At 35.9% G+C, this 19350-nt stretch overlaps 1 protein-coding gene across 2 annotated transcripts in view; it reads right to left on the bottom strand.

The window, feature by feature from the left end:
* The window catches only part of PDGFC (platelet derived growth factor C), a 210629-nt gene that overhangs the window by 104251 nt on the left and 87028 nt on the right, over positions 1 to 19350 (bottom strand). The window lies entirely within an intron of this gene.

Below are 19350 nucleotides of genomic sequence, written 5' to 3' on the forward strand. Positions count from 1 at the left end.
AGCTTTTCAGGAAGAAATTTAAAAAGATACGGTACAGCCATTTTAGAGAGATTACATGAATCACCTGAAATAAAACAGAGTTCAGCAGTAGAAGCCCATGAACATTTTTTTCTTTAAGGAATTGCTCACTTAAGATCAAATTCACAGGGATAAGCATTACAATTTGTGATGATCACAAATGGCTTAGGAAAAGAAGAGAATTATTATAATTTCCCAAAGCTAATAGAAGGACATGCAAGTACCTCTTGAAGATGATAAAGAAGCAATGCAGAAGAACATTCAAAATTGAATTGAATGTTGACGAAATTATACAATCATTGGTTCCATTTTTCTCACTTAGCTTAGTAAAGCCGTTGAAATTTTAATTAAATGGAATCTACTCCTTATCCTCATCACAAGTAAAGTCCAGGTTTCAATATTCCTTATTGTCCTGGTCTATGCCTTGATTTCAACATAACACACTTTGGAAAACTAGGGCATTATATAACCACCTAAACGTAAAACCAATTTGCTCAATGATTGACTAAAATAAAACTACTCTATACAGGCACCGCAGCCATGCTGCCCAAATGAAAACACGAATATTTATACACCTCTTTCTAGCTCTTATAAATGATTTTCAGATTACAAATTGTTTTCTTATATACAAGTTTCTTGCGGCTACCTCAACAACCTGAAAGAGCCAATGTATTTTGCACACTTTATTATTGTAAAAATAGAGTTTGGTTGTCACAGTAAGTAGACCATATAATTTCTTGTCTAAACCAACATTTAAGCCTGAAAGAGGGCGATGTTATTAATTGTGTCAGGACCACAGATACAGACCAAAGGGTCCCCAGACAATCTGGGCACATGGTTACCCTAATGACAAATGACAGAGTTAAAACATTCAATCCAGATCTTTTGAGTCTAAATCGTCTTCTTTTCACTACATCACATGGTTCTAGGAAATCTTTCACCCTGGACATCTGTGTGATGAATTTTTAAGTGCATCTTCTCCTGTTAGCATTCGTAGCCAACTCAGAACACCGAGCAGAACTTTTTCTTTTCATAAACTTGGTAATATCTAGTAGTTTCACAGTACTTTATTTCAAGGTAGGTTAAAATAACAACAGCAACAAAAATAACAACCCGAACAACTTCTTCTGTTTAACCACTTTTTAATGGGTTATTTTCGAGGTCTTTCTAATACTGCCAAGGAAGCAGGAGACACTTTTACCAAGAATTCAGGCTCCATTCCATTGCTTGCAACAAAAAGGTTGACAGTAATTCTAAGTCTTCCAGAATTTGGTACTCCTTAACAAATGATAAATTCCATATTAATTTGGAGAAGATAAGAGATCATTTAAAAGGTACTTTAGCATTAGGGTTAAAAAGTATGGAAAAATGAAGTTATACTAAAAGTAAAAACTGCCTACCCTTCACAATGAATGCTGTCTTATGTGTATATTCATTTACTTACTTGATTATTCAGTTTTTAAAGCATCTGTGCGTAATTTCATTAACAAACTCCAAAAGATCATGGATTTTGCTTAGGTTTCTGTTTTGCTTTGTTTTCATTGTTTGTTTTTTACTAATGTATCCCCCCTAAGCTTAACACAGCACCTCACCCATAATAGACACTTATAAATATTTGTTGACTGGCTGAGCTGCCCAGGAGTAAAGCCCATGTTTCAGCTGCAAACACATTTACAAAGAAAATTCAGTAGATACAAAGGATGACAGGTGCAAAGACTCCTGACCTCTTGCTGCTTTCTGAAGATCTCTGGCCTAAGAAGAATCAATGAAAATCCCTCACATAATATATGCAAAGGCTCCAGCAATCTGTTGCCACACTATCGAAGCTGCTTATTTGGAATCAAGTTATACTAAATTCATATTTTGAATTACTTCACCATATCTCTGAGATCTCTAAAAGAAAACTTCAAGCAGCTATAAGATTTCATCCATATTCAGCATCACATTCAGGGAAGAAACTCTTTTTCCCTTTCTGAAACCAAAAGGACCTGTTTTAAAAAATAAAAGCCCCATTCTCTTGCTCAGACTTTAAAAACACACAATTTGGGATACCAAATTGTACACTCTAAATATATGCAGTTTATTGCATGTTAACTGTATCTCAATAAAAGTTCTTGGAATAAAAAAAAACACATATATATGAAACACAGACAAATTTGAGATTTTTCCCTTCACGAAAGCCCTCTCTTACCACAATTCCAAGATCAAAACATCATCTTTTAGTTAGCCGTATGCTTTAATTTGTCTGTGCCAGATGAGAAGTGTAGAAGGTAATGTTTAGAACTGACTGTGAGTATTATGGGATGGTGGGATAATACAGTAGCACCAATCATGGCAAAGAGCACGATATGGGCTGGTCTGGACAGACTATAATAATGTAGGAAGTTGTTGAGACAAAAACAAACCTTGACATAATTTGCTAAATAATGCCTATAATCCTCTGTTCCTTTATAATTGCACCAATTATAAAACTAGGCTTCAGGATTCCTCAAGGATGTTAAATTTATGAACCAAGTATAACGAGAGCTATTTTTTCAAATCCTTTTAAACCAATGGCTTGAGAATGTTTTGAGAATCTGATGAAAGGTATGAATGTTTAAGCCAGAAAATTATATATCTAAATATAGACTCTCATAATTTTCACACAGTAGCATACAATTTCAGAGTATTCATCTGGCCCCTAGAAACTATCCATTTACCCTCTTATCTATGAAATCAAGGTTAAGAACACTGTCCTCAAAAATAAGTTGTCCATCAGAAAGCAAAACAAACACAGTACCATTATGGTAAAACAGCATAAGTGTAAAAGAGTAACCAATTTAGCAATCAGGAATTTAAAAAAGAAAATCATTCTGAAAGACTACCTTGAGTTTTGGAGTAAATGTGTGTGTATGTGTGTGTGTATTCATATATATGTAGAGAGACAGAGAGAGAGAGATACACACATATACATATACACACACACATAGTAGGTGTGTTTTTAGATGTAAATAATGACAATATTTCAGACCTCCAGTGCAACTGTATAAAAGTGTTTAAAATATATTCTGCAAAACTGAATCTAAAATGTGTAATTTAGGACAATCTAAGAATTGTTTACAGTCACTTTTCAGTGATTTTTTCAAATATTTTTTCTGGAGAAATTTAAAAGATTTGTTATCAAGAAATATATACAAAAACAGAAGTACACTCACAGACACAGAAAACACACTATGGTTACCAGAGGGGAAAGGCGGTGGGGGGGGTGGGGGGGTGGAGATAATTAGGAGTTTGGGTTTAGCAGATACACACCACTATGTATAAAACAGATAAACAACAAGGACCTACTGGATAGCACAGGGAACTATATTCAATATCTTGTAATAATTTATAATGGAAAAGAATCTGAAAAAGAATATGTATATGTAAAATAAATGTAAACATAAAAGAATATAACAGTTTAATTGCACTCCCATACTTAAAGAAGAAGGATTATTTACGGTAATAGGTTATAAGTGCAAAGGACAGAGCAGTTGGCGGTGTTTGAGCACTAACAGTGGACAAGTAACTGTTGGGCACTCACATGAACTATCCTACAGCAATACTGTTAGGGAGACTCTAGTACCACTGCTCTATCAAGGAGAACACTTCTAACTGGATCAACACAACATGAGCACAGAGAATAAAAAAATGGTAACAAATGTGCCCCCCCCCCCCCCCCCCCCCCGCCCAGCAAAGATGCTCCCACCTGCAGGCATTGATTGATACCAAGGCTGCCTCCTTCTGGGGCGGCTGTAACCATACCCTTAGGGTTGGGAGTAACAGGAGTTCATGTATTTTGAAATGGGCTGTGGTTCTCCTGAGCCATGAGGGCAGTGGTCCCCAATCTTGTTGGCACCAAGGACCGATTTCTTGGAAGACAATTTTTCCATCGACAGGGATGTGGGGGAATGGTTCAGGTGGTAATTCAAGTGATGGGGAGCAGCAAATAAAGCTTCCCATCCTGCTGTGTGGCTTGGTTCCTAACAGGCCATGGACCAGTATCGGTCCTCGGGGATTGGGGATCCCTGATGTAGGGGGTCAGATAGCATGAAAAAGATGTAATTCGATCTTAGTTCTTTGGTGACTGAATTGCTAGTGATTCATTTTCAGAAGATCTTTAAGACAACGTTAGAAATTTTCACCTAGTTTTGGTTTTAACAACCCCAAAGCTCATCCAGTCAGACTGAAAAGCAGTAACAAGGATTGCACATGTTGTTAATTTTTGCTTCTTACTAAAGAATTGCCATGAAATAATTAAAATCTTTCACCAGACTTTCTATTTCATAAAGGAGACTAAAGAAAGTTTAAAAATATAACAGTATTATATATATTTACGTTCCATATAGATAGCTGAATATTTTACTCAATAACATTAACTAAAGTAGTTTTTTCTTGACATACGTACACTAAGAAGGTTCTTTCTTCAGTGAGCATGGTACAGAAAATTTATGGAAAAACAGTGCACAGTGAGTACAATTTAAATCAGCATTGGATTCAGGCTCATTTAATGATCTGGAATCACCATCATTTTCTACTTGTCACTGTAGAGTGTAAGTGAGGTGAAGACAATGCAGTTACTGCGATCTCCTTATTTTTCATTTACTCCCACTCCATAAAAAGTATAGCATAACAGCAGAGTATAAAAAGTCCAATATAATAAAAGTCCTAAAAAACAGTGACATTATAATTTTTAAAATACGTCTTCACCCCCAAATTTCATGTTTTAGTCAAGAATAAAATATCTTAGCATGCATATGAAGCTCAAATGTTTAGTAAATCACAGACAGAATATATTCTATGTGGAACTAGATTTCAGAGCTATGCCTAAATGTTGTGGTCAACAAATATTCATTGACTGCCCACTAAGTTCAGGGCATAACACAGAAGCCAGGCTGCTGCAGCTGGGTGGGGTCCAGGCTCACTGCTACACACTGGGGTGCTACTTACTTGAATCACAAAGTGTTAAACAACAATGCTAAGTGACCCTTCTACCTCTGGAACTAAGTGACTTTTAAAAGCATATCATAAATTTCCACAGTCACTTAAGGATTCTTTTTGCTTCAAGAGATGGTGGTGGTCCAGGGTGGAAGGTGGCAGAAACAACTGCACTGAGGTCATGACCAAGGCCAAGTGTCTGTACCTATCAATTCAAGTGAACTTAGCTATCAAACCTCTCTCACCCTGCTCTGACCTTAAGACAAGTAGCAAGTTATCTAGAGAAGGCTTAGAGAATTGAAAAATATTCACTATAATCTCAGGAGGTTCATATTTTAAGTGCTATGTCTCTCTCGCTATTCACAAGCGTGTGATTAAAGCTAGTTTTAATATTTTTTCTATATTAAACAGTGTTCCTAAAATTAAAATCATAAGCCCCCAATACAAAAGAATTGATGGAGTGCTAGGAATCTATGTAAGTTTCAAAGAAAAATGTGAAAGTTAAATTCAAGCAAAAAAGACAAAATCATTTGATTCGTTGACAAAATGTCACACGAAGAAATTACATGAATAAATATTTTGTGACAATAAAGGTGGTATATTAAATACTATGAATATCAAGCAACTCCCAGCCATATCTGTCCCTAAAAAGGAAGAGAAGCATTTTAAAAGTTCAGATGAAATATTTTTATCTAATGTAAACCTAATTGCTGAGCTGGAAACCAGCTCTTTCACAGGCCATTTTAAAGACAAATAAAATTTTATCACTGCAAAAACAAATTGTTCTCAAAATGATTCCTGTGCAAACACCGTTATTTAAGGATTATCTGTCACCAGATTTGAAAATGTAAGTGATGAGTCACCACATCTGTTAAAGGATCAATTTAATAATGTTTTATGATGAACAAAAACACCCAAGGAAAAAATGGATATGTAAAAATAACTCTCCAGAATTAGAAGCATACTGTTTTTTTATACATTTTCAGAGACTGAGTCCTATAAATTTTTCTACCAACCACCAATAGGACGATATGACAGTTACCAATTGCTCTTTAACTGCTTCATTTATTCTGCTATCTGGCATCACTTTCTACCTCCTTTCCTACTTTAGATATCTTAGATTCTATAGAACTGCCTCCTCTTAGAGTTCTTTCTTCTCCAAGATTTTGTCCTCAGTATTCTTTCTATACTATTAAATCCTTGGCAACCTTACTTCTTGGCTTGAAGTAAGTAGCTTCCACAAGCATATGATCCTTAAATCTATAGCTATAGCTCAGAACCCTCTTCCAAGTCACAAAATCACATTCCCAAGTGTCTCACTAGCACTTTACATCAATATATGCGACTCCAAGCTCATTTATAAGGTCTAGATCCTCTTCTACTTTACTCTTCTATTTTCAATGAATGGAATCACCATTTGGCCAGCCAGTTAGCCTCAAAATCTCATCATTTTGACGTTAACTTCTGTTGATGACATTACGTGGCCAATTTAATACAACAGATGATTTTAAAATAAAACATGGCCTAGGACACGGTAAGTGCTCAATACATATTGGATACTGTTGTTTTTGCAACTGACTCCAGTTTGGACTACACAATTTGCTCAGATGGCAATCTTCCTCTTCCTTAATAAAGGTTGAGTTTTCCAGCTCTGTGACCCAACAGAGTTTCCCATCTTCAAGTAACAGTGTATTTGTGTGCTACTCAGACATATCTACAAGTGAAACAAATCTTCTATATTAAAATGAATACTGACAATCCCATACCTCCTTAAGGAATAAACTTAGGATGTAAACATATTTCACCAAATATGCCTATTCATGTCTGCTTTTATTAGAGTAAATTTTTAAGTGAACACAAGTAAAAGGAAAGCTGTTTCTAATTGCTTTTAACGTTAGTATGGTTTTTGTCACACATATACACAAAAGTTTAATTTTAGTAGTCACACTGTGAGCCTGTTGTGTCTTATTTAAGAAACTACACCTTATAATGTCAAAAAGATATTCTTCTATATTTCAACCCTGAATGTTTCCTAAAAAACGGTTTTGTGTATGGTATGAGTCACGTTTAATTTCATTCATTTTCTCATACAGATGGCCAATATTCTAAATATTTTTCCATTCTCTGTCTTGCAAATCAAATTGCTATATGTATATAAATCAACTTCTGGTCTTTTTGTTCTTTTTCATTGTACTATTTGTTTATTTTCGTACAAAAACACTGTATAGTTATTATGTCTTTATAAAAATCTTTAATCCTCTGGCTACTTACTCATGGCCCTTTACTTTTCTATGTTAGTTTTTAGATTAACTAATCAAGTTGCATGAAATTCTACAAGAATTTCATTGAAATTATGCCAAATTTATAAAATTATTGGAGGATACTTTACCTAACTGTAGCATTAAATTCTTCTACTAGTAAACATGGTATTTGTCTCTTCGTTTACTTATAGCTTATATATTCCTTTCTTTTTAAGACTATCTGAACAACTCCAAAGGCAGCTACTGAAAATATGAGGAGCAAGGATAAAACTGCCGATGAGTATGCTCCTGTAAGCTAGGAAATGCCAACATCAGATTGGTGACAACATCCCAAAGACAAACCCAGGGGTATGGAATAAAAACAGATGCACGTGCAAAAAGTAACCACTACTATAGTCCTCAAAAGGGTCAGCTGTTAAAATGTTCTAAATCTAGGCTCCCTCCCCCATCACCAGAAGAGGCACTGCCCCATATAAGTCACACGCACAGCTTTAAAAGCTCTCCAGCTACTACTTCAATAAAATTTCAATTACTTTCACAAAGATCTCTCACTCCTTTTTTCAGAGGAACTGAAAGGTAGCAATTGTGTAGCTGTCATGACTAGGAGCATTTTTTCAGGCTATCTACTAAGGGTTATTCATCACACCTCTTTCAGGTTTTCCTTAGTACTTACAACTCTGAAATCATCTTACGTAACATGCATTTGCTTCACTGCCCTTCTCTCCCTTACAAATAGTACAGGTGGGTCCCTGTACTGTTTATTGCTGCATTGCCAGCAACTAGAATAATACATTGTCCATAGGAGATGCACAATAGGTATCTGTTGAATTAATAAATTCATATTTACCCAATGATATGCCTTAAATGTAATTATACAATAGTCAGACTTTGTCTTAACAGTTTTATAGTTTTGTAATCCTGCTATGCATTAAGAGGATCCCCAAAGCACTGGAAACACAGCCAAACCAGGAGAGGCTACTAAACAAAAATGACTAACTGACTGCCCCATTTCAGGCCTCCTACTTCTTCCCTTCACTTCTTTCTACCCATTTATTATACTTTAACAAGTCTTTTTTTCCCTTCCCACTTTATTTTGATAGGGTTTTCTTTTTCCTTTCTCCATTTTTCTCACCCAAACAAATTTCATTAGGTCGAAAGTGTAGAACGTTTCAGACAAATGTCATAGTGTTATAAAGCCACGAGGCTGACATGAACTTAGAGAAATGCTTCTGTCTTAAATCCTGAGTGAAAAGATGAGCACATAATCATCTTCTGCTTCTAAGAACTTTCCTTTCCAGTGCACTGTCTCTGTGAAAATCACTTCTCCATAATCTTCGAGAAGATGTTATTCCTGCCATATTTAAATGGCTTTTATTCTCTTCACCTATAAATAAATTGATACTACAAAGTTGTTTCCACAAGGCTTATTACGAACTTATTTTTTTTAAAAAAGAAACATGGAATGAGTGCTTCAAAAGAATGCTGAGTCCCTATGCCCCTGATATGTAAACACCGTGAAGATTAAGAAATCCTTTTAATACAGAGCCACTTCCTATGGGGAACTAAATGACTTTCTCACCCATCTGCCTTCACACAGTATTCCAAAGTTTAACCCAATTTTAATGCCATTTATTTGTATAGTCTCTCTTGCTATAGTTACATGGCAACAAAAGCTATGCTTTATAAAATTGTTGCAAAGTTTCTTTACAGAAACTGTACAAAGGAAACGATAAAAGGGAAAAGATCATAGAAAACACTGAATGCTGTGTGATTCAAAATACTAAAAGTCAATGTGGAGGAAAAATCCTGTAGGTCAACAGAATAACGGTTCACAAGCAGGAGCTTTTCTGTGTCGAGTGTACGGTGCAAAGAAAACCAACTTGGGGCGGAAAAGGTCATAATCCTCAGTATTCCTTCCAATAAACTGCTCAGTCCGTAGTAGCAGCTGCAATGTCTCTTAGGGAGATGCCAACACGGGAGTTTTAATCAGCTTATGATGGGAAGTGTGTACGAAATTCCTTGCAAATATGAGACTAAAAAAAGAGACAAATGGAAGGGACTGGAACAAATCTTGGCAATTTATAAAGGAACAGGCCTAAAAAGGATTAGATTTTAAAATATTTTCCTGGCAAAGGCTGGAAGTCATGAAAACAACAAGCAATCACAAGGATCCAGTGAGTCTAACCAAAAAGTTACTGTGTCATTCTGAGTTTTTGGTTTACAATTTTGGTTGAAGGTAATAAATGGTGCGGGTATACTAATTTTTAAAAGGTGAATGAAGAAATTGGCTACTTTAATGGGCTATGCATAAGAGAACTCATCTGTTATGACTGTCCTCTCTTTTAAAACTTCCAATCATTTTTGCTCAATACCTATATACTTAGGTTTTTGTTTATGGATTAATATAAAGTGCACTTAAATATTTAATTCAAGTGAAAATGAGTTAAGACAGACTCCAGGAAAATTTATTAAAGAGAATATACTGCTTAAGTACTTTAGCCACAAGCTTAAATAAAGGTAATTTTTAAAAAGTTATAGGCTAGGCAGTTAACACTTCAGTATTATTGTAAATGAACACTGGAATCCTGATCCAGTGTTGTCCACATAAAGATAAAGGTGTCACCAAGGATGTATCAATTTCAGGCTTTTAACTTATGCACCTGTGCCTGTCCTATAACTCTGGAAACTAGTTTTTTTTCCTCAAATAGTTTTTCTGATAAATCTACACTTTTTTGGTTCTCAATAATCAAATGGTATATTTAAAGGAATAAAACTAATTAAGGAATAAATAAAAAAACTAACTTAAGATTACAAAAATATACCTCTTTAAAAAACCACACATAAGATCACTAAACCTCTATTTAAATGTTAAAAATATTAAAAATTATCTGAAAAATAATAGTTTTGCCCACTCTGGTTATACCTGGACCCCTTTAATAAAATAGTCACAGATGCTGTCCTTTACCCATGCTTGTCATAAATATGATAATATACTGAAATTTATTTGTACACACACACACACACACATCACTAAACCTAAATGTAAACAACATGCCATGGGTGTGGATTTCTGGGAATACAGAGCAATGAGTCCATAGCCTGAAAGAAATGCAAACAAACCTAGATCTTCAAATCCCAAAACCTGACTAAGGATTTGTTTTTTCTAGCGCACACATTAGCAGACATTTCTGGTGGCATCGCTTTGATGCGCTCCAACTGGAACACGCTGTTGACGTAGAGCTTCAAAGGGCTGGCAGCAGAGTCGGACCAGCCTCCAACCCTGGACCCATCACACACGATGACCTCGTCCCCTCTGAGCACTGGGGGCACATCTGTCAGGCTCACACATTCTGCAGTTAAGCTTAGAGGCCTTCACTGTTCTTTCATTGAAGGATATGTTTAAGTTTTATTTCCTTAACGAGACTGGAGATTGCTTGAGGCCACAAACTATACCTTAGTATGTTTTCCCTTTCAACATTCCATATTAATGCGACTGAATATAGAATTTCAGATGATTCCATCTTTCACAAGAACTGCTGTATACACATAATAAGCATTTAAGTACACATGCATTTTAGGATTGCTATGAATGACAACATTTTTGTATAAAAACAGATGATTGAACCTGGTGTACCCCCCAAAAAATAAAAAAATAAAAATAAATAAAAAAAAAGAAAAAAAAAAAACTCACACTGAAAGAAAGCATATGTATAACACTAAATGCATCATGATATTGACAAAATACACCAAACTTACTATTTATTACAACTGCCCCCTGCCAAGCCTAGGTTTATCCAACTACTTTTCATCAGCTCACTAGGGATGGATTGAGGAAAAATAGTTTGACCACAGCTCTCACCTATTCACCCCAGTCCCAAAAGGAGCATGACAGTCAACCTCCTTTCACGTGATCCAGTTCAGAACCCTTGCTCTGGATCACTGTTTCTGAAAGCGTGATAACTCTACTAGTAGCAGTTACCAGTACGATTTTGGTCCGTACATTAAAAAGGCATGTTCTTTATTAACAATTGATAATTCACTTTAATAAATATTAAATATACATAAATTACATTCCATTTCCATGGATACTTCCTACTGCTTCTTCTAAAGATCTATTTAATTAAGAGAAAAGCTGCTCATGGGACTTCCCTGGCAACGCAGTGGTTGAGACTTCACCTTCCAATGCAGGGGGTGTAGGGTGGATCCCTGGCTGGGGAGCTAAGATCCCACATGCCTCGGGGCCCAAAAAAACAAAACATAAAACAGGAGCAATATGGTAACAAATTCAATAAAGACTTTCAAAATGGTCCATATCAAAAAATCTTAAAAAAAAAAGTTGTTCAATGTAAGAAAAATATTCAATGAGTGAATAATTTGGTGTATAAATGATGAGTATCATCTTGCTAAAAACTGTGAATGCGGGCTTCCCTGGTGGCACAGTGGTTACGAATCCTCCTGCCAGTGCAGGGGACATGGGTTTGAGCCCTGGTCTGGGAAGATCCCACATGCTGCGGGGCAACTTAGCCCATGCTCCACAACTACTGAGCCTGTGCTCTAGAGTCCGTGAGCCACAACTAATGAGCCCATGCTCTGCAGCTACTGAAGCCTGTATGCCTAGAGCCTGTGCTTTGCAACAAGAGGAGGCACTGCAACGAGAAGCCTGTGCACCGCAATGAAGACCAGCCCCCTCTCGCCACAACTAGAGAAAGCCTGCACAGCAACAAAGATCCAATTCAGCCAATAAATAAAAATAAATAAATAAATACATTAAAAAACAATCTGTGAACGCATGTAATGTAGTGTCAAGTCCAGAGTAAAGGCTGTAAGGTCATGAGGATGCACCGAGGCTGTTGGGTTCATTGTTTTCTACCAAGGGCCTAACACATTCTTTGGACTTATGCTCTTAATAAACACTTGTGGAAAACATGCAATGCATAGGTCTTGTCACTTGATTAAAAAAAAATGAAAAATGTCAAGTTGAGGCAAAAGACAGCAAAATTACATACGCAAAGTAATTCAATGAATACTAAAGTCCCAGTGCTGCAAAAATCTTTTCTTACTTTTACTAAATTGTCTGAAACTATCACAAGTCATTCCTGGTCAGAATGCTGAAATCCCAGGCTCCTTCATGGATTACAATGATATAATAAATTAGGTGTTTACTGTTATATATGCATATATTGTCACTTGCAGAAGCAGTGATCAGGAGACTAATAAAACTGAAGAGGGTGTGGCATGGCTAAATATCAGATGAAGTCCATTCTATATTAAAATCAAAATCAACAGCCTAACAGCCCTTGCAGATTAGCTCTAAAATGAGACATTAAATTACAGGATGTTAAAAAATGTGATAATAATTATGTAACTGTCCAATTGTATAACTGGAAACATGTACAGCTGTGTATTATATAGTTAATAAATTGTCTTAACTATAATAAACATGGAAAGAAAAAATATATACCACAAGTTGACCATTTTCAAAGAATTAAAAAAGTTAAATTATAGATCATAGACTGTATATCAGTATTTATTTCAATATTTAAAACATTTATTAACTATCCAGTTTGAAGCCTGAAACATAAGAACAACTTTAGTTTCTGAGACAGACCCTGGAGAGTAATGAAGACTCAAATACAACAAAAACTATGACTAGTGAAACAGACCTCATGCAATCTGGGGAGAATTTACACATATGATAAAGTCAAGGTAGCTGACACAAAAAAATAAATCAGTAGTTTACCTGTGATTCAGCTCAAAAAACTGAAATAGCCAATCCACCTGAAAAAAGAGAAGGAAGATAATGCATCTTCCCTCCAGCTGCCTTTCGGTCAAAAACATTGGATATATGTCAGACAAAATAAACATTTCTCTATTTGATAACTTATTTTTGAAATGCCCAGGGACTTTTATGTGCATGACCATGTAGATATTGCAATTATCAGAAAACGAAGCAAAAATGATGAGTGCGAGAAGAATTAAGACAGATGTCAGGGGTTAAAACTGCCGTCCATAAGTACATTTGTATCTTTTTTTTTTTTTTTTAGATTCCACATATAAGTAATATCACATGATATTTGGCTTCCTCTGTCTGACTGAATTCACTTAACATGATAATCTCTAGTTCCATCCATGTTGCTGCAAATGGCATTCTTTTTATGGCTGAATAACAGTCTATTTTATACAGTATATATATATATATATATATATACACACACATACACTACATCTTATTTATCCATTCATCTGTTTATGGACACTTATGTAGCTTCCATGTCTCGGGCTATTGTAAATAGTCCTGCAGTGAACATTGGGGTGCATGTATCTTTTCAGAATGTTAGAGGGTTCCAAGCAGAGTGCATCTGGTAAGTGCACCTGGTGGAATTTTACAAATGTCAACAATGTCTTCCTTTGAATCAGAATAACAGAATGGAAGGCAATAAAGATTAAGGCTAGCTCAGCTCCCTGGGAAGTGGGCTGGATCTAATGCTTAATAACCTTCCTTCTATTTACAGGGAATGTGACCATCATTCGAGTGGTCACACACTGACCTCCAGCAAAAACCAGGTCTACCAGATGTCCCTTAATTCAATCAAACTAAGTGGTGAAATAAAAATGTGGAGCTATGACAAAAGTTACTACCACCCAGGCAAAATGTAACACCATCCTAACAGACCAGAAGAAAATGTATCTCAAAAGTGACTTAGCACAGAAACATGAAGAAATAATTTTAAAACAGTTTTACATGTTTGTAAAATGAGAAATGAAATCCTAAGGAACCATTACCCCTGAGCTGTGGGAGAAGTTAGTAGACAGAGAACATGAAGGATGGAGATTCAACCCAAGAATGATAGATGCTCCTGAAGAAGAAAATATACAGTTGGAACAGAAACAGAAACAAACATGAATACTTGGTTGTACGGACAAAAACAAAACAAAACAATGATGTGAGTAAGCACATAAAAAGTCTCCCCGTGTCCTTTACAAACTTAATGAGAAAAGATCTATTCCTAATCATTTCCCCACAATATTTTAAATTACAAAATATATAGGGAAAAATCCTAGAGTAAACTTCAAATTACTTATTCTGTCTACTCTTCCCAACACACACCTCTGAAATATCTACTATTTAGTCTCCCATTTAATAGCTGAGCAAACAATCTCAGAGAATTACACACATCCCTGGAGGAAGGGTTTACAGAAGTCACTAAGAGAAGAAAAATTGAGGCAGCCTCCAAAAATGGGAGTCACGGTTCACACTGCTGAGGGTCTTGGCTACCAGGATTTCTCCTGATTTCACTCCACAACTTTTTTAAATATGAGGTCATAACATCAGTCCCTTCTTCATAATATAGAATTTCTGGTGAGAACTTTAGAATATGCTTAAAATATAAATATGTGTTATCATATTATTTGTTAGGATAAGAGTATCTTTATTAAAATTATAAAACTTTGATTTTTTTCTCATCATTAACAGCATATCATCATCTGCTGAAACTTTATCCAAGCAAAAAATGCCAGTGTAATACCAAAGCACAACACCCTGTCCTCGTATAAGAGTATAAGTTAAGAAATATATTAAGAAATATATCTTCAATTGATAGATCAAATATATCTCTATTATGCTTTTCAACAGTCAAAAACAATACCTAATCTAAAAAAGAGTGGCCCATTTATTTAAACATCTCGAGTTAATCACTTCAATATCACCTGACAATGATATAGCTTCTACATATCCTTCTAGGTATAAAAGAAATAGTTTCATTTTTAACACAGCTCTCTTTTAATTTAAAAATTACTTATGACAAATTTTAAGTGGCACATTCAAGTGACCATAACTTAATCATTTTAGGTAAATAATAAAATTATAACAGGATTAGGGATGCGTTGTGTAGATTTATAAAAATTCTTGTTTCCTTCTTGATTCCGTTCCAAATCTTGCAGGAATTACTGGCATATTATAATCAAGTATCCGCTGAGCAAATACTATAAGCCAAGCATTGTTGGAGGCACAGTGGGGGTAAAAATAGAAATTCTAGGAATGTACAATCAGGAACTGAGGCAAAGAACAATATCCTACTTCCTATTTGTATTTAGTGAAATCAAAATGCTTGTTACAAACCCTAAAGTGCTAAGAAATTCAGAAGAAGCAAAAGCAGGATAAGTGGACTATGCTGTTTCCTACTCTGAGGTCATCCCTTTGAGGATTCCCTGCCCCACCCCACCCCTCAATCCACATCCCAAATCTTCTTATTCAGTTCCTTCTATTCACCCTTTAGATCTCAGTGCAGATGTCTTCTGCTCACGGAGACTGTCCATCACTCTCCAAGCTGGGACAGGACTGCTCTCGGAGCAGGAAGTACTGAACTTGTCTTTCACAACACAGACTGCAAATGCAACTGGACTGATCCGTTCTTTGCTGCCCACTGACCCAACAAGAAGATAAGTCCTTTAGGCACAGAATGAGGTTTGCTTTACCATCACCATACTCCAGGACACAGCACTGGGCCCCATATGGGGAAAGCACTTAAATATTTGTGAAATGAGCAAATGGGTGGGATAGATGGACAGTTACCTGGGATTCAGATCAGAGAAAGGAGAAGAGCTGTAACTGCCATTTGTTGGGGAGGGTGTGATGGGGAGGGTGTGATGGCAGGGGCAGTCTGATCCAGTCATCATGAAATTATTGGAAGAATTAGGATGCAGGGACTTCCCTGGCGGCCCAGTGGTTAAGAATCCACCTGCCAATGCAGGGAACATGGGTTCAAGCCCTGGTCTGGGAAGATCCCACATGCCGCGGAACAACTAAGCCCGTGCAGCACAACTACTGAGCCTGTGCTCTAGAGCCCGCGAACCACAACTACTGAAGCTTGCGCACCTAGAGCCCGTGCTCCACAATAAGAGAAGCCACTGCAATGAGAAGCCTGCACACTGCAACAAAGAGTAGCGTCCGTTTTCCACAACTAGAGAAAGCCTGCACACAGCAACGAACACCCAACACAGCTAAAAATAAATAAATTCAAAAAAAAAAAAAAGTAGGATGCAACCAAAATAGAGCAGAATGGACTTTACCAGAGATGAAATTCACCACAAAAATGATTTAAAACTATAGTTAACAGATCTGTTTAAATAAAACTGAAATATAGTTGATTTACAATGTGTTTAATTTCTGCTGTAGAGCAAAGTGACTCAGTTTTACATATATATATTCTTTTTTTTTAAATTGAGGTATAGTTGTTTTACAATGCTGTGTTAGTTTCCACTGTACAGCAAAGTGGAGTTCCCTGTGCTATACAGCAGGTTCTCATCAGTTATCTATTTTATACTATTCATTCTATTTTATATTCTTTTCCATTCTGGTTTATTACAGGATGTTGAATATAGTTCCCTGTGCTATACAGTAGGACCTTGCTGTTTATCCATCCTATATATAATAGTTTTCATCTGTTAACCCCAAACTTCCAATCCATCGCTCTGCCACCCTCCACCCTTGGCAGCCACAAGTTTTTCTCTATGTCTGTGAGTCTGTTTCGTAGATAAGTTCGTGTCATATTTTAGATTCCACATATAAGTGATATCATACGGTATTTGTCTTTCTCTGTATAACTTGCTTCGTTTAGAACGATAATCTCTAAGCCCATCCATGTAGCTGCAAATAGCATTATTTCATTCTTTTTATGGCTGAATAATATTCTAACTAATAATATAATTCTTTTGCTCAAAAACATTGATGGCTTCCCACTGCAGACTAAAGCAGTACAAAATCATTGGTCTAGTATTCAAAAGCTTTCCAGCTTCCATTCCCTCTAACTGGGATAGAATCTTTACACAGCCTATAAGTTCCATCTCCAATACTATTCTATAATAAACAAACAAAACTAGAACTTCAGAATTAAAGAATAATGACTCACCACCAGAAGGAATTGCTACAAAGCATTTCCATGTCCCCTTTATCTTTGCATTTCCAAAGACTAGCACAGTACTTGACATCTTATAAATCCTAAACAGTTGAGATGTGTTTGATTTTGAAGCTCCTCAAACATTGGCTCAACTCTGTGGTCGTGACTAATTTATGTAACATCTCTGTGCCCCAGATAATTTGTCTGTAAATGCAGATAATATCAGTTGCCTTACAGTATGTTTTCTGCATAATATATGTTCAAAAATGAGTTCACTCTTTTCCTATTCTTTCTTCTGGAGGTTTCCTTATTGCTCTTCACTGAAAAGCCTTGACAAGCCTTACAAGTTTAGTTTGAAAAACACAACACCATTTAACCCACAACACCATTTAACCCTTAAATCATTCTCTCTTCAGATGTCACAATAAGGAAAGGTCTGTCCCTGCTAGTTGATTAGAGTAACTTATTTTTATTATCTTCACAAGGTATTTGAAAGACTCACTTTCACATTTACACATGACAAAAACCTACCAAAATATGAGCATCAACCCTCTAATCCCATCTAGCAAGGGCAGAGGCGAGTGGAGAAAGTAAAGCATTTTAGATTTTAACTACTTGTTGCTCTTTTAAATTGCTTACTTTCTTAAAACCCTCCCCTTAGAAAAAAGCCTAACAGTAACAGAGATAACAAAAAATGAATTCTCCAAAGGCACAAGGAAACCAAACTACTGGGTGTAACTAAAAATATAGAACATTAATAAAAAAGGACAAAGCTGCTGATCAGTCTTTAAGCCTTTATACAAACATGGGACATTTATTCCAAATTCCAGTATTCTAAACCATGATTTATGGACATTTGCTAGCTACTGAGTAGAACATGCAGATTTTCATTGTTTTGATTTTAAAGAATAACACACTACTTTCCTCTCCTGACGTAAACATAGTTCTTTCAAAGCCTCCAGTCATCTCCAAAGTAAAATTTCAATTAGTTTAATGACCCTATATTACCAGGCAGATTTTCCAAGTTAGATAATTTATATCTCGAATAGCAATGTCTTCCAAGTCTTATGTATCCGACTGTTTTATTATTCCACAACTGAAAACTCTTTTTTTTTCACATTGACAACTGAGTCTTCAACCCTTGCCATTCACTGTCTGTCTTTTAATTCCTCTGTAAACTGTAACCAAGGAATTTTGACAAAAAAATATTTTACGGAAAATGAACTGCAGCAAAACTCAAAAACCTGAAGAGAATTGTCTCCCCTAATTCCAAGAAGTCATAATAATACAAAAATATAACACTGTATAATTCACTTAATGTGAAGAAACATTAAGGCAGTTATCCTTAAATGTGCATTTGATGCCCAAAATATAAGACAACCTAAAAAGACTCCAACACCATATTGTAAGATAGTTAAAATTACCATCTTAAATATATAAACACACAGGGGGTTCAGAAGGCTAAAATATGCCACACATAGCATTTATGATTATAGAACGTTGTGTGTTGATAAAGATTATTATTCTCTCTTCTTAAAAAGCTAAAATTTGACTCAATGGAGATCTTTTCACTAAAAGTGAAATCTACTGATTACAGCAGTAGATTTTGAAATAGATTTCCCTAAAGCCATTTTAAGCACAAATTTAAATGAACTGCTACTGCATTGCTAAGATGCCTGCAGCTTCAGGTCCCCAACATAACCGAGGAAATGTCACTCAGTAACTCTGGCTTGACGTCATCACTGGTCTAATGTCATTCCTGTGCATTTTTCTGAATGTGTCCTTGTCTACATCAAACAAGACTGCATTCTTTTTATATACTGTTGTATTTTTCTATTATTTCAGAATAGTGTACAGTTGGAAAAGACCCAAGAGGTCATCAGGTCCAACTCTTAATTTACAGATGAGGACTATATAATTAAGCACCATGATACGATAAGATCAAAGTCATTGGGTGAAAGCCATTTGGATTTCTCAGACTCTGGAACCGAAAACACACCCAGGTGATCTTCAGACCCTTGGTCTTTGCCTCATCCTAACCCGCTGTGTTACCTTCTCTTTCACAGGCTTCCAATTAGCCTTCCACAAGGATGATCAATTTCAGGCGCAGGGGCTATGTTAACTCTTTTTGTAAAATGCCTTCAAAATGCAAGCATTCAATATACTTGTCTTGATTGATTACATTTACCTTATGCAGAAGAAAACAAATTAGCTAGAAT

Source organism: Hippopotamus amphibius, chromosome 3 (genome assembly GCF_030028045.1).
Source record: "Hippopotamus amphibius kiboko isolate mHipAmp2 chromosome 3, mHipAmp2.hap2, whole genome shotgun sequence".
Lineage (NCBI taxonomy): Eukaryota > Metazoa > Chordata > Mammalia > Artiodactyla > Hippopotamidae > Hippopotamus > Hippopotamus amphibius.